The following is an 11768-nucleotide window of genomic DNA, read 5'->3' as shown; positions in this document are numbered from 1 at the left end:
ATGAACGAATATCAAGCTAACTAAATAATTAAGAAATGGATTTGATTCTATCTTGAAAACCCTCTGATTACTTATTTCAGAATATATAAAATAATCCAAGAACACATCAGAAGCATTTTTATTGACAATGTCTCCATTTTTAGCACTTGAAATTTGCAAATAACAAAATGATTTCCTATCTAACTTTTTAACTACTTCCTATTTGTCATGCAAGTTAACAATCAAATTTAGTACTAATCATTGTAGTCCAGAGCTGTTAAATCCATGCCCAGAAGGTAGAGACTGTGCCAGAGTTTGGTATTAACCATGACGAGCTACCTGCCAGGTGAGTAGAAGCACCTGTGGGTGGGTAAAGCCAAACTGTGGCAGTTTTTACTTCCTGGACCTGGAATGGACACCTCTGGAATAACCTGAATTTACCTGAATCCATTCCGGCTCTGACAAGACTCCACTTCATGTTAGTGCTTTGATTTAACATAATCTAAAAAACGACTTTTCTGTTAAAATAACGAGTTCCTCTTTCGCCAATGAATCATCTCTCTAGACAATTAATTACCTATGTAGGCTACCACAAGGGTTAATGACAGCTTGAATCCATTCCGAATTCCAAATGAATTGGATTCAATTCCACTCCGGGATTTCCTCGCGTCTGTGTCCAGCCAGCTGCTGCTGCAAAGCGTCGGTCCAATGCTCCATACTCGTCTGCTCGTTGCTCAGTTGTCGTCTTGACAGCGTTCGAGTTGTGCGGATGCGACCCGCGCGTGCTGGCGTGCAACCAAAGCTCAGCGAGGATCTCATTTCAACACGACCCGGCTTCAGTGTACCGCCGTCGGGCTTTAAATACTCTCCAGACGCACTTTGTCACGACCTGCACGGGACTTTTTTTTTTTTTTTTTTGTCAATTCACCTCTTCTCATTGAAACGAACCCCCCGACTCCAACCGTTCTTGCAGGGCATGGTGCTTTACTTTTGAATCCCCCCATTCTTCTCCTCGCATATGGAGCTATTTGCCCCGACTTGGATGTATCGACGTGTGCGGGAGCGTCTACCCGCCTGTCCGCTGTGAGGCCACCCGAACATGCAGCCGAGCTGAGTCCCGTTTTTGTGTGACCCAAAGCTCAGTTTGGGGGGGTGGCCTCCTTTGAACCAGGCCAGCCGAGTTGAAAGCGAGCAGGGTGTCGATCTGAAATTTCCACTCCTTCATCCTTCTCCCACAGTAAGTAGCATCCTCTTAATAGATCCAGAACATTTCATCACAATGCCGGGACAAGTGGCTCTTTGACTTTAGAAAATGTTCTATAATCTCGTAAAAAAAAAATAGCAATGTAGAGTTTGAGATTCTCCATTTGGAAGAACATGCGTTTGTGATTGGCCAAGTGCAATATGGACTATTTTGGTAACATCTTTGAACAGCATCTTTAGTCGCTGGATGTCACTTGGTCTCCATTTACCTCCATTTGCAGCTATAAAATAAGATCATTGCTCAGAGCATGTATAATTCACGGAGCTCCATGCCAGTCATGCGAGATGATGGCACGCACACAGACGCACTACACAGACAGACAGACGCACGCGTGCGCGCGCGCGCATGCAGACAGATGCAGAGTTTTTACAGACTGGGGAGCAATAATGCATTTTTTTTTTGGGAGGCAGACTCCCGAGAGCAAGGCACCCGCTGACACATCAAGGTTAAAGCACAATTCTTATGAACGCCGTTCAATTGTGAGATCGCATTGCGGTGTTACATAAAGCAACCCCCTGTCAAGTCATTGGACATCATTTTAGATGTCTGCCCTGTCCACTCTTCCGAGAAGACGTTTTTATACACACCCATGAGGTGAGTAGTCAAAGAGAAAAGTCTTACGAGGTGGATATCCTTGGTGGTCCTCCATGGCAAACTCATCCAATCATGCCTTTATTTGCTGTGGGGCTCCAAAGGGAAGCATGCGATTGTCCAAAATGTCTCGGTGGTGGACCATTAATAAGACGAATGTGCTCATAGTTAGTAATTGATGGAGCCCTGACTGCCGAGTTGTTTTTGGAACCATGATTGGTATCTTGGACTTTATATAAGTCCTACTAGAAGAGGCAGTGAATAAATGTAATAATGAAAAACAAAAATGCAATTTAAGTAAAGCTGAAAAATTATGTTGGCAGTAATTATAAAATCTTTATTTAAAAAAACGTCATGCCATCTCTACCATTTTCTACAAAAATGATTTTCACTGCAATTAATTTGCACATAGTTCATATTTAATGCCTATAATAATTGTCTTTTGTTGTTTGCTACCTTGAGTGGAAATGGACACCATGTGCCTGATTAGAAATGCAACAATAATCATGAAAAAAATGACAATGTTGATGATTATTCATAAAGAAATATATTTCTTTTATCTTAGTAGCTTCATATGTGCAGGAGTGAAGTCAAACAGTTTCTTTGAAGCTGTGTTGCTGTTTTGTTTTTTTTTTTACCGTATGTCATTGCGTAATGATGTATCGTCCTTGGCTCCATTATTAATGTGTTATTTCATATGTGTGTATTTCACTTTTGTTCAAGTCCTTTGCGTGCAAATTTGGAAAGAAATGCGAATGTGAGGTGAAATGCAAAATGCTAGAACAATTATTGATTCTTCTCTACAAAGAGGATTTATGTTTTGTTTTGTTTTTTATGTTAGTCCCTCTGAGGTTTTGTTTGTTAGAATTCCATTGCTAGCCGTTTTAAATGCTCCGGTGGACCGTTAATAGCCCAAGGGCCCAAGGTTCCCTCCAAGATATCGACCTACTCATTTTAAGTCATCGATTTAAGATTCGGGAGGACTAAATGGTGTCTTATATACGAGGCCGGCATGGATCAATCCATTGATTAAGAGGTGTGTCCCAATACTTTCCGTGCATGAAATGTATCCAGCAGCTGTCAGGGTGTGTAAAAGAGGAGCACTTATGCTTTTCTGGCCGTTTCCAAGCCAGTTCATACTTTTGTATGACATCATCTGCATGTTGGGAGATGACGAATTCTATTTTTGATGTTTTGGTGTGAACCTAAAGTCCTCTTGGCCTGGTGGAACGAAGGGAGGAGGCAGGTCCTCCGTTCTTTGACGATTGTGTTAAAAAAAAAAAATTGTGGGACAGTAGGAATTGAAAGAGAGTGAGCGGGGGGAGGAGGACAAATGTTCTGCCCTCCACCTCTCTACCTCCATTCCATCTCTCACCCGAGCCAAGCATGCTGCTCGTGTCCATTTGTCGGCGTGGTCCCGGGAAGGAAGTGCCATCTCATGTCGCCTGGCTGGCGCAAATGGTTCCAATGCGGACGGAGTGTGAATTCTAGCAGCTTTTTCTAACTTGCCATTTCCATATCAAAGTGTTTGCATTTCAATAGGGAGAACATGAGCTACCAGCATCCCCCGCTCTCCTCATTCCTTTCTCCCTCCTCTTCCTCTCAAGCAGCCTCGTCCTGCTGCTGGTGGACGATACGTTTTGTTTTTTGGGGGAACATTTTGTTTGTGATTGTGATTCAGCGAGAGGATTTGCCGGCCGTAATCTAAATCATCAAACGCCTTTTTATAGTCTTTTAGTGAGAACATTGGCCACCTTGGATCACCTTCTCCATCCCCCTCCTGCCCTGTAGCACACATGGACAAAGATCTGATCTTCAAGGGACAGAATAAAGCATCCAGTGTGTGCGTACGGACTGTAAGCTGATGGAAATGTGTTTACTCATTTTGGCTGCCCGTTTGGCCACAGACATCTAAAATAGCTGGAGGGAATTTTCTCCTCACGCTGTAAAGCTTTGGAACTGGATGTGACACTGAGCAAGCGATTGTGTGCAGCAGAAATAATATTCCTTACACTTTGCGTGCAGCTATTGTGAAGAAAAAGACTCTGACAAGACTGTTTTTGTTTTCCCACGCTCGTCATTCTTTTTCTTAGTTGGCTGTAAAGGAAAGTGATAACTCTTATTAGTTTCACAATGGGGATTTGTTTTTTTTTTTGCACGAGGCTCACAATGGAGGACTTGGAGGTTTTGCTCTTTTTTTTGGGGGGGGGGGGGGGTTGGTAATGACCACGCAGAAGTGAACCACTGATTTTGGTCATACATCCAAAAGTGACACTTAATTGAAAGTCAACCCATATTGCAGAACAAGCATTTTAGTTTGTCTTTCGACTCCAAATGTGCAACTCTGCAGACTACCCCAGGGCCAAAAATCTCTTAACATCAAACGGCGACTTAAAGAACTAGAACATGTCCTTAGGTTTAATGCGGCTAAGCGTGTGTTGCTGTAGTCAGTCGCGAGAGCTCAGGCCTGCAGTCTTTTTGTTCGAAGCAGTTTGAGAAGTAGGGAGGGGAGGGGAGGGAGGAAGTGACAGATGCTCACCTGCCATCTTCACTCACCGGGCGTGGGCTTTGACAGCTGTCTTGTCTCATTCCCTTTGATGCTCTCGCACTGAAACGTCGGACAACAAATGGAGAAGAAGGCAAAGAGAAGGATGGCCCGCCGTGAATCATCGCTGTCGGTCAAGACGGGACGCTTCCGTTACCGTCACAGAATGAGCAGTCGCTCACAGAGATGCAGTCAAAAGCATCCCCGCTTGTATTTATCTTTTAAAATCTTTTCCCTACTAGTTGTTTATCTTTTTCACCTTCAAAGCGGCACTGTTGTAAAACTGTTTTTCCTCTTCTCGTCTCTGGTATTGCTAAAAAGAAAGTCCAAGATTAAAAACAGGTGAAGATGAAGTCTCCAAAAGTGTTTTGAGCAACTTTTGAATGATATTTTTCATGAAAATATCATCTGAGTTGCCAAATGTCCATCTTGGTAGGACTATCAAGGTTGTTCTTGAGGTTACACTCACATTTTATGCACCCCCCAACCTCCTCCTCCATAAGCGAAGCCCTAGTGCGCAATTATCTACCACGACTTTTGACTTCACTCATGTAGGCTAGCGTTCCGTCTTGTTTGTGTGGGAAGGCTTCAGTGCTAACATCGCAGAAAAGCACGGTCAGGTCATCGCAACTTGATGGTTGACTTTTTTGAGCAACCGATACGCTTCACGCTTTTCGCCAGCCGCACCCAACGTCGTGAACCGGCAAGACGAAAACATTCGTCACTTCCAAAATCAATGACAGAACAATGTTGACAGAAGGAATGGTGGCGCAGGATTAAATTGAAAAGTCCCGTAATCTATTTAGATCCCACTTAAGCGCCGTAAATGCCAACGTTACCTGATGACATTTTGCAAAGATATATATCTCAGGAGGTGAAATTGGCAGCTGAAGCTTGATGGGAAGACAGATGTAAACACACGTACCTTGGCGGAGGCCATTTTGTTTATTCACCAAAGTGCTGCCGGGCGAGCTTTCCATCGAACTGTGAATCCCCACCACGGCTGTTATGTGACTCCCGTAGCCAAATACAAGGAGACAAATGAGCGGAGTAATTACGTGTGTGTGTGTGTGTGGGTAGTTAACTTGATGGATGAGCGCGTGGTGGCGAGGACATCGACAACGGCAGGGGGAGGAAATCCTCTTCTGTACTACCTACCACCTTCCGGGTTTCAAACGACGGTTAACTTTCCCCCACTGCTTCTAAAATGGATATTTAATGATCAACAGAGCCGCGACGCTTAAAGGTTTTAAATCGGAGCACCCCCGTCTACTCCCCCCCCGACAACCCCCCTCGGTGTTGTCAAAGAGGGCGATACGCTTTAAAAAGAAAAAGGAGCTTGTTGCCTTGAGTGATGGATGATCAGAGGTCCGTTTGGACCGTGCTTTAACCCTTTGCTGTTTGCAAATCTCTCCCAGTTGGGGAGCCGTCGGTGGTGCGTGATGGATGTGTCCCGGGTCTTTAGGCTCCATCTATCACAAGATTAGCACTGACCTGTGAGTTGTCCGAGGCCACCCTCGCTTCTCCGTTTGTCCAACTCTCTCCCTCCTGCCATTAGCACATGTTGCTTTTTAATCCCAAGGCGGGAGGGGGCATGCTTGCCAACGTGGGTCACAGGAAGCGTGCGCACCGACGCACCATCCATCTTCCTGGGCTTTGTCTCGTCCCTCAAATTCCGAAATCATTTCTTGTAATTACCCAAAGAAATTGACGTTTCAGTTCATGCTCCACTGCAGAGGAATGTTTCTCGATCAGCTCCATCCCTCTACCTAGCGCACCCTTCCCACGGCATTTTCCATATCATATAAAAATGTAAATCACTTCGCTGATGTAGTGTGACGGTATTATTTCTCATTTGGCGTAGAAAAGTGGGAAAAATGGAAGCCGGTACAGTGTCGGCTCACGCCCGTCTTTCATTTCCCACATGTGCAGTATGCAGCTCGCTCGACTTTGATTGACAGCGGGTATTCTTTTCTCGGAGGCTTTCGTGCGCAAAAGTTACTCAGTTGAATTAATAGCAAAAAATAATTCGACTGGAATCTGTCCTTTGCTTCCATATTTAGCGCACCGGTGCTGCCGTGCTTGAATGTCACCTCCCACGATATGTCATTTGCTGACACCTTTAAATGCTTTGGCAAATATTGAAGGAATACTCATTGTTTTTATGCTGGTGCAAGAGAAGTATTTTTGTGGTAGTCCTCATACACTTTCAGTTCCTTGACATGAAATGCTTTTTTTTTTTTTCAAACTAAAGTGCAGCGTGGAATGGAGTGGAATGCCGAGGCTTCTCGCTAATCCTTTTCACGTTCAAACCCGAAGGCCATTTGGAACAAACCGAAGTACCTCCATCTTCATCTTCTGAAGCTAGTCAACATGTGAATGTAGTCAGTCCATGAGCTAAAAAAACTCTGTACATCTATATAAATTTTTTAATTAAAAGTTGGTAACTTTACTTTCTGTTTTGATTGAGCCTGTTTAAGATAGCCGGTTTGAATGATAGCGCCCTCTGTTGGTAGCTGCAAAATAACTGTACGGCGAGCAATCAGTCCAATTTCACATGATCCTCCATTTTTTTTAACCATGAGATAAAACCACAGCCCAGTTAATCACGTCGCATTTGACCTTCAATGTTATGTCAGATTCAAAAGTACATGTTTTGTATGACATTTGAGTTACACGTTATCTTGGCTTGGTGCCAGCAGGTTTTTCTAAGGTGAGGGGTTATCTCCCAAACCCTTGACAGTTCTCGAGGGGGGGGCCGTGATTGTCAGGTGTTGTCACGTTGGATGGGAAACTACGGCCCGCAATGGCACGGCTTGCTTTCACAACGCGTCAGCTCACTCAGCCGTCTTGCTAGCGCGACGTGTCGGCGCAGTCGGCCCTCCTCGGCGCCGCTGGGGAGCGGCTTTCAAGGGTAATTTTGGAGACAACTTTTAAATCTAGGTTTCAACCTATGAAGCATGAAGTCGACAACCTCCTCGAAAAATAAACCGATGATTATGTGGCATCAGAATTTAGCTGTGCTAGCTGGGCTAATTTCTGAAAACTTTGTAGTGGCTAAAGGGCACCGATGATTGGCCTCTTAAGTTCTGATGAAGTTCTGTCTGCTAATTGCTTGACGGCGGAGTTTTAATTAGGCGATATAATCATCCTGTCATTCAGTAGCTGTCATAGAAGATGTTTTGAAAAGTATTTATTCTTGTTATCAGGGCCGAACACAAGCTTTTCCTTTCAATGAGCGTGTTTGGCGGAATAGCCGAGGACAAGTTTCAGGGAATGAAAAAAAAATACTGTTTGTGAATAGCCAAACGCAAATTGGGGGCGGACTCACTGCTATTGATGTCTTTTCTGGACTTTTCTAAGCCAGAATACTGCATGGAGACAGTTCCAGCGATGGGAGCCTTGCTTGTTTTCAATGGGTAGGTGCTTCCAAGACCTTTGTTAGGGCGTTTTAATTACAGCAGCGCTGGCTGTAATTGATCCGGGCTTAGAGAGATTTAACTGTCAATGAGAGCGAGCCCGGGCGTTAATACAGCCCAGCCAATGCTTCCACCTTTGTGTGCTTTTTTTTTTTTTTTTTTTCTTCTCCTTCACGTCTTTGACTCGCATCTGTCGGTTAAATGGGCCTCACCGGGCAGACTGAGCGCCGTCGCCTGTTTCCACTCGGAACATGTCTGTTGCCGAGGGGTCGCCGCCGCCCCGCTTGGTCTTCTGGCAAAGCATTCACGGCTCCTTATGTTGTCACCCAGAAGCTTTAAACTTTCATAAGGCTGTTAGATAATGCTTCCCGATGAAGGTGAATTATTGATGGCCTTGTATGAGTGGGACTGGGCAGGCAAGCTTTTAACTCTCCAAAGCTGCCGCTGCCGCCGCCGCTGCTGCTGCTACTGTTGGCTGGCTTATCCGGTAACTAAGGGACACAGCACAAACACTCAAGGAATGATGTAGTGGGGAAGAGTGAGGCGAGAATAAAGCAAAGCAGGAAAAGAGGGTGAAAATAAAGGATCGGGGGAGAAAAAAAAAAGCTTGCGTTCCTTGCATTGACTGTTTGGTTGCGCCTCAGCTTGGCAACACTGAAAAGCTTTACATCAACACAACTCGCCTGGCCTATTTCTCTAAAGAACAGAGAGGCAGTATGGTCGCCGCCTTTCGCTTCTATTTGTTGATTTCACAGTCGTCTCTGGAACGACAAATGTTTCCAGTCGGGTACCTGAATTAAAACAAGAAGTGTGAGTTATGTCGGTTGTTGGTGCTAGAATGGGGCATTTGTCAAAGAGGCCTTGTAAATGTTTGTACGTTCGGCCGCTTTAGGTTTGAAACGACTATTTAATCAAGTCCCTTAAGCAAGGTGTATGTATACTGACAATTAAATGTGAACATTTGTCTTGCCTTGAAAAGAAAGTCAGCAAGTTCTACATGTCTAGGAAAAACTCTCCCGTGGTGTCCCAAATCGTTTTTGCTCTCAGGTCGCCCGATTTGGTGCTTTACAAGATTCGATAGCGCTGACGCTAGAATCCAAAGTGATTTTTTACGTCTTTCAACTACGCATTAGTTCTGAGTTTTCTTTTGTTGTTCGGTGTAATGCAGGTAGAGTTCGTGCCCTCCTAATAGAAGAAGTGGAGAAATCATTTTGTTCTCTCCAATGTAATGGTGTGAGTCATCTGTTTTTGGATGAAGGTGCCATTGTATGTGTCTTTAGTGTTATAATCTGATTTTCAAAAGAGAACTAATGCATTTTCTCAAACATTTTCCATGGGTTAAGTAAAATGTTTCATGTAATACTTAGTACCTCTTTGTTTCTCCAAAAGATTTCCATTCATTTTGGTTTTATACTTCAGGTTCACGTGATAAAAATGGTAACACACCAGGAACATCTATTGTTCCAAACAATAATAACAAAAAACCTCGCCCGAGTCGAATAAATAAATGCCCCCAAGCCACCATTTATGGAGATATCATGATTATTGTGATGTCTAAAGTCATGCTACGTGATTAGTCGCTAGCTAGCTGATCCTAATAAGCTAGCAGTTAGCGTTATCTCTCGTTGCTATTTCAACAGAACAAGTGACAGATTGTGTGATTAGTCAACGCACCGGGGTCGTAATTAACACCGAGTACAACTCCCGAGATGCCACGCGACGTCGTCAAAACGCGTGTCGCGCTCACAATTTGGCTGAGAGCTTCCAGCCGAGCAAACAAAGTCAGGAATTGTGTTTTCAGCTGTTTCTCCTTTGCACAAACCAGTTAAATTGGCATGAAGTCAGAGACACGGGAGATAAATCTGCTCAGGGTCACCTTTGAAGAAGAAAATAATGCAGTTTTAGACGACAGCTAGGGAACAAGGTGGTAATTTTGGCGCATTGAAACGCAAAAAAAAAGGAGTCAGACTTGTTCAATTTCCCTGTGCTAATGCACCAGATTGATTGTCTGTGTCTGGTTTCCAAAGAAACAGCTAGCCCGTTTGCCAAATTAATAGCCCATCAACGTCCAGACTAGCAGCATGTGTTTGGCTGCATATATTAAGTTGCTGCATCATTTCCTCAATACAAGCAAACTGTAGAGGCGGGCAATATGGCCAAAATGGTATTAGCTGCTTCTTGTCATTAAATACTAATGCATCTTTAAAAAGACCAGAGTAGTAATTCAGAATAAACACACAAATTAAGTGCTATTAAATTGTAACACGTGGGTATAAATTTTGGCAAATATAATTACAAGGCACATTTGGATGATGGGTTAATTTGTTGTAATTTAATATACGCAAAAATGATTGAATTGATCCCATTTATGCCGTCATGGTATGTTTTTTGGGGGGTGGCATTCTAATTATATTTCATGTGCAATCTAAAATTAAAAAATAACTGAATGATAGCGTAATCATTTTATCACGGATGATTATAAAGAAAAATAAGCATGAACTAGTCATTCCATTCGGAAAAGTCTGCTGCAATAATTTTGAAATGTATTGGATTCAAATTATACTAAGCGTTTTTAAACGAGGATTATTTTCCGCCTCGTTAAATTTCATTTCAGAAAATCTTTTTGTTGCATGTCTAAATCTTTTTACAATCAATCGTCCGATTGAATGAATCCATTGTTGACTCAAAATGTTACCTTTGATTGAAATTCAATGCAACCAAACGATATACTTATATATTATTGTTGTACTTCAACCTGTAGTCATTTAATCTACATCATTTCTCACTGCATAATGTGTTCAAACACTAGAAGATTGTCAAGTGTTAAAAAGCTCCATAATAGTTTTGGCAGCTGTCCCACGGGACTCATCGGAGCTGACGATTACTCCACACCGAGGCAATTTTTACATGACGACAATATCCGCGCACCTCAACGCCTTGGTCCTGTAAATTAAATCCAATCCCAAATATGGTTTTCTGTTGTTAAATGTCACGGGAAATCCTGTCGAGACTCACGAAGAGAGCGCTCTAATAATTTTCTCATGGGGAAAAAAAAAAAAACACGCCTCAGGTCTTGTAGTTGTTCTAAAGATATTGCTGTTTTTATTAGCAGGTGTTTTATGTGTTCGCTACCCATTGCTTTTTGTGCGCAATACCCGCTGGAAACAAAAACGATAATACGACTAAATTAAGCCATTAATTATAGCTTATTTCTATCAGTTTTGAGTCAAAGTCGTTTTTGTAATTGAGTCGAAATCACAGCCATTTCAGAGACTTTGGTTTTAACTGCTGATTAAATTGCAAGCGGACTGTCTCAAAAGACCCCAGCCCTGCACTATGGCAAAAAAAAAAAGTGCGATCGTGATTTGTGCCGCGGTACTGCCGTGTTTAGACCTCAAATGTAATTGCGTGTTGATTTTCCAAGAACGCAGCGGCGTTACTAATTAGCTCGAGAGTGCCGAAAATAAGGTGTGCGAAAGCGCTGAAGACGCTTAATGAGCAAAGACCGCGTGGAGCCGCTCAATAAACTCAGTGAAGCTGATTGGTTGGAGCGATAGGGGCAAAAAAAAAAAATAAAAAATCATGGTACCCTCGGGTGAAACTGAACTTTAAATGGCGAACGAAGGCGCTGTCTGTCGAGGTGATGAAACTGGGCTGTAACTGAGTTTGAGTGGCACGGTCGTCGTTAAATCATAACAAATTGCGCAAGAGGACATTTTGCAGAAACCTGATGAAATAGGAATGGATCATCCGAACTCGCTAGCCGCTAACTAGTCCGTGACCTTCACTCTAATCCTAACCCATCAATTGTAACTGTAATCGCTCTAACATTAAAAAAATAATAATCTGAAAAGATATTTGCATTTTGTTTGTTAAAATACATATGTCTCTCCATATTATAAGCAAATCCGTGACAAATACAACCAAACCGCCTGGAAAAGACACAGGCTACTTTCCTGTTTGGTTGCTT

At 43.1% G+C, this 11768-nt stretch overlaps 1 protein-coding gene across 7 annotated transcripts in view; it reads left to right on the top strand.

Annotated features, from left to right (window-relative positions):
* Window positions 1-270: 270 nt before the first annotated feature.
* The window catches only part of adgrl2b.1 (adhesion G protein-coupled receptor L2b, tandem duplicate 1), an 85978-nt gene continuing 74480 nt past the window's right edge, over window positions 271-11768 (top strand). For 2 of the 7 annotated variants that reach the window (XM_085929723.1, XM_085929719.1), the window contains exon 1: window positions 343-1216. The gene's annotated coding sequence lies outside the window, so the exon portion shown is untranslated. The other 5 variants (XR_015068169.1, XR_015068168.1, XM_085929721.1 and 2 more) reach the window with 4 other exon arrangements.

The sequence above is a fragment of the Syngnathus leptorhynchus genome, chromosome 14 (assembly GCF_054491065.1).
Source record: "Syngnathus leptorhynchus isolate UIUO chromosome 14, UIUO_Slep, whole genome shotgun sequence".
NCBI classification, from domain to species: Eukaryota; Metazoa; Chordata; class Actinopteri; order Syngnathiformes; family Syngnathidae; genus Syngnathus; species Syngnathus leptorhynchus.
This window is presented reverse-complemented; position numbering and strand designations above follow the sequence as displayed.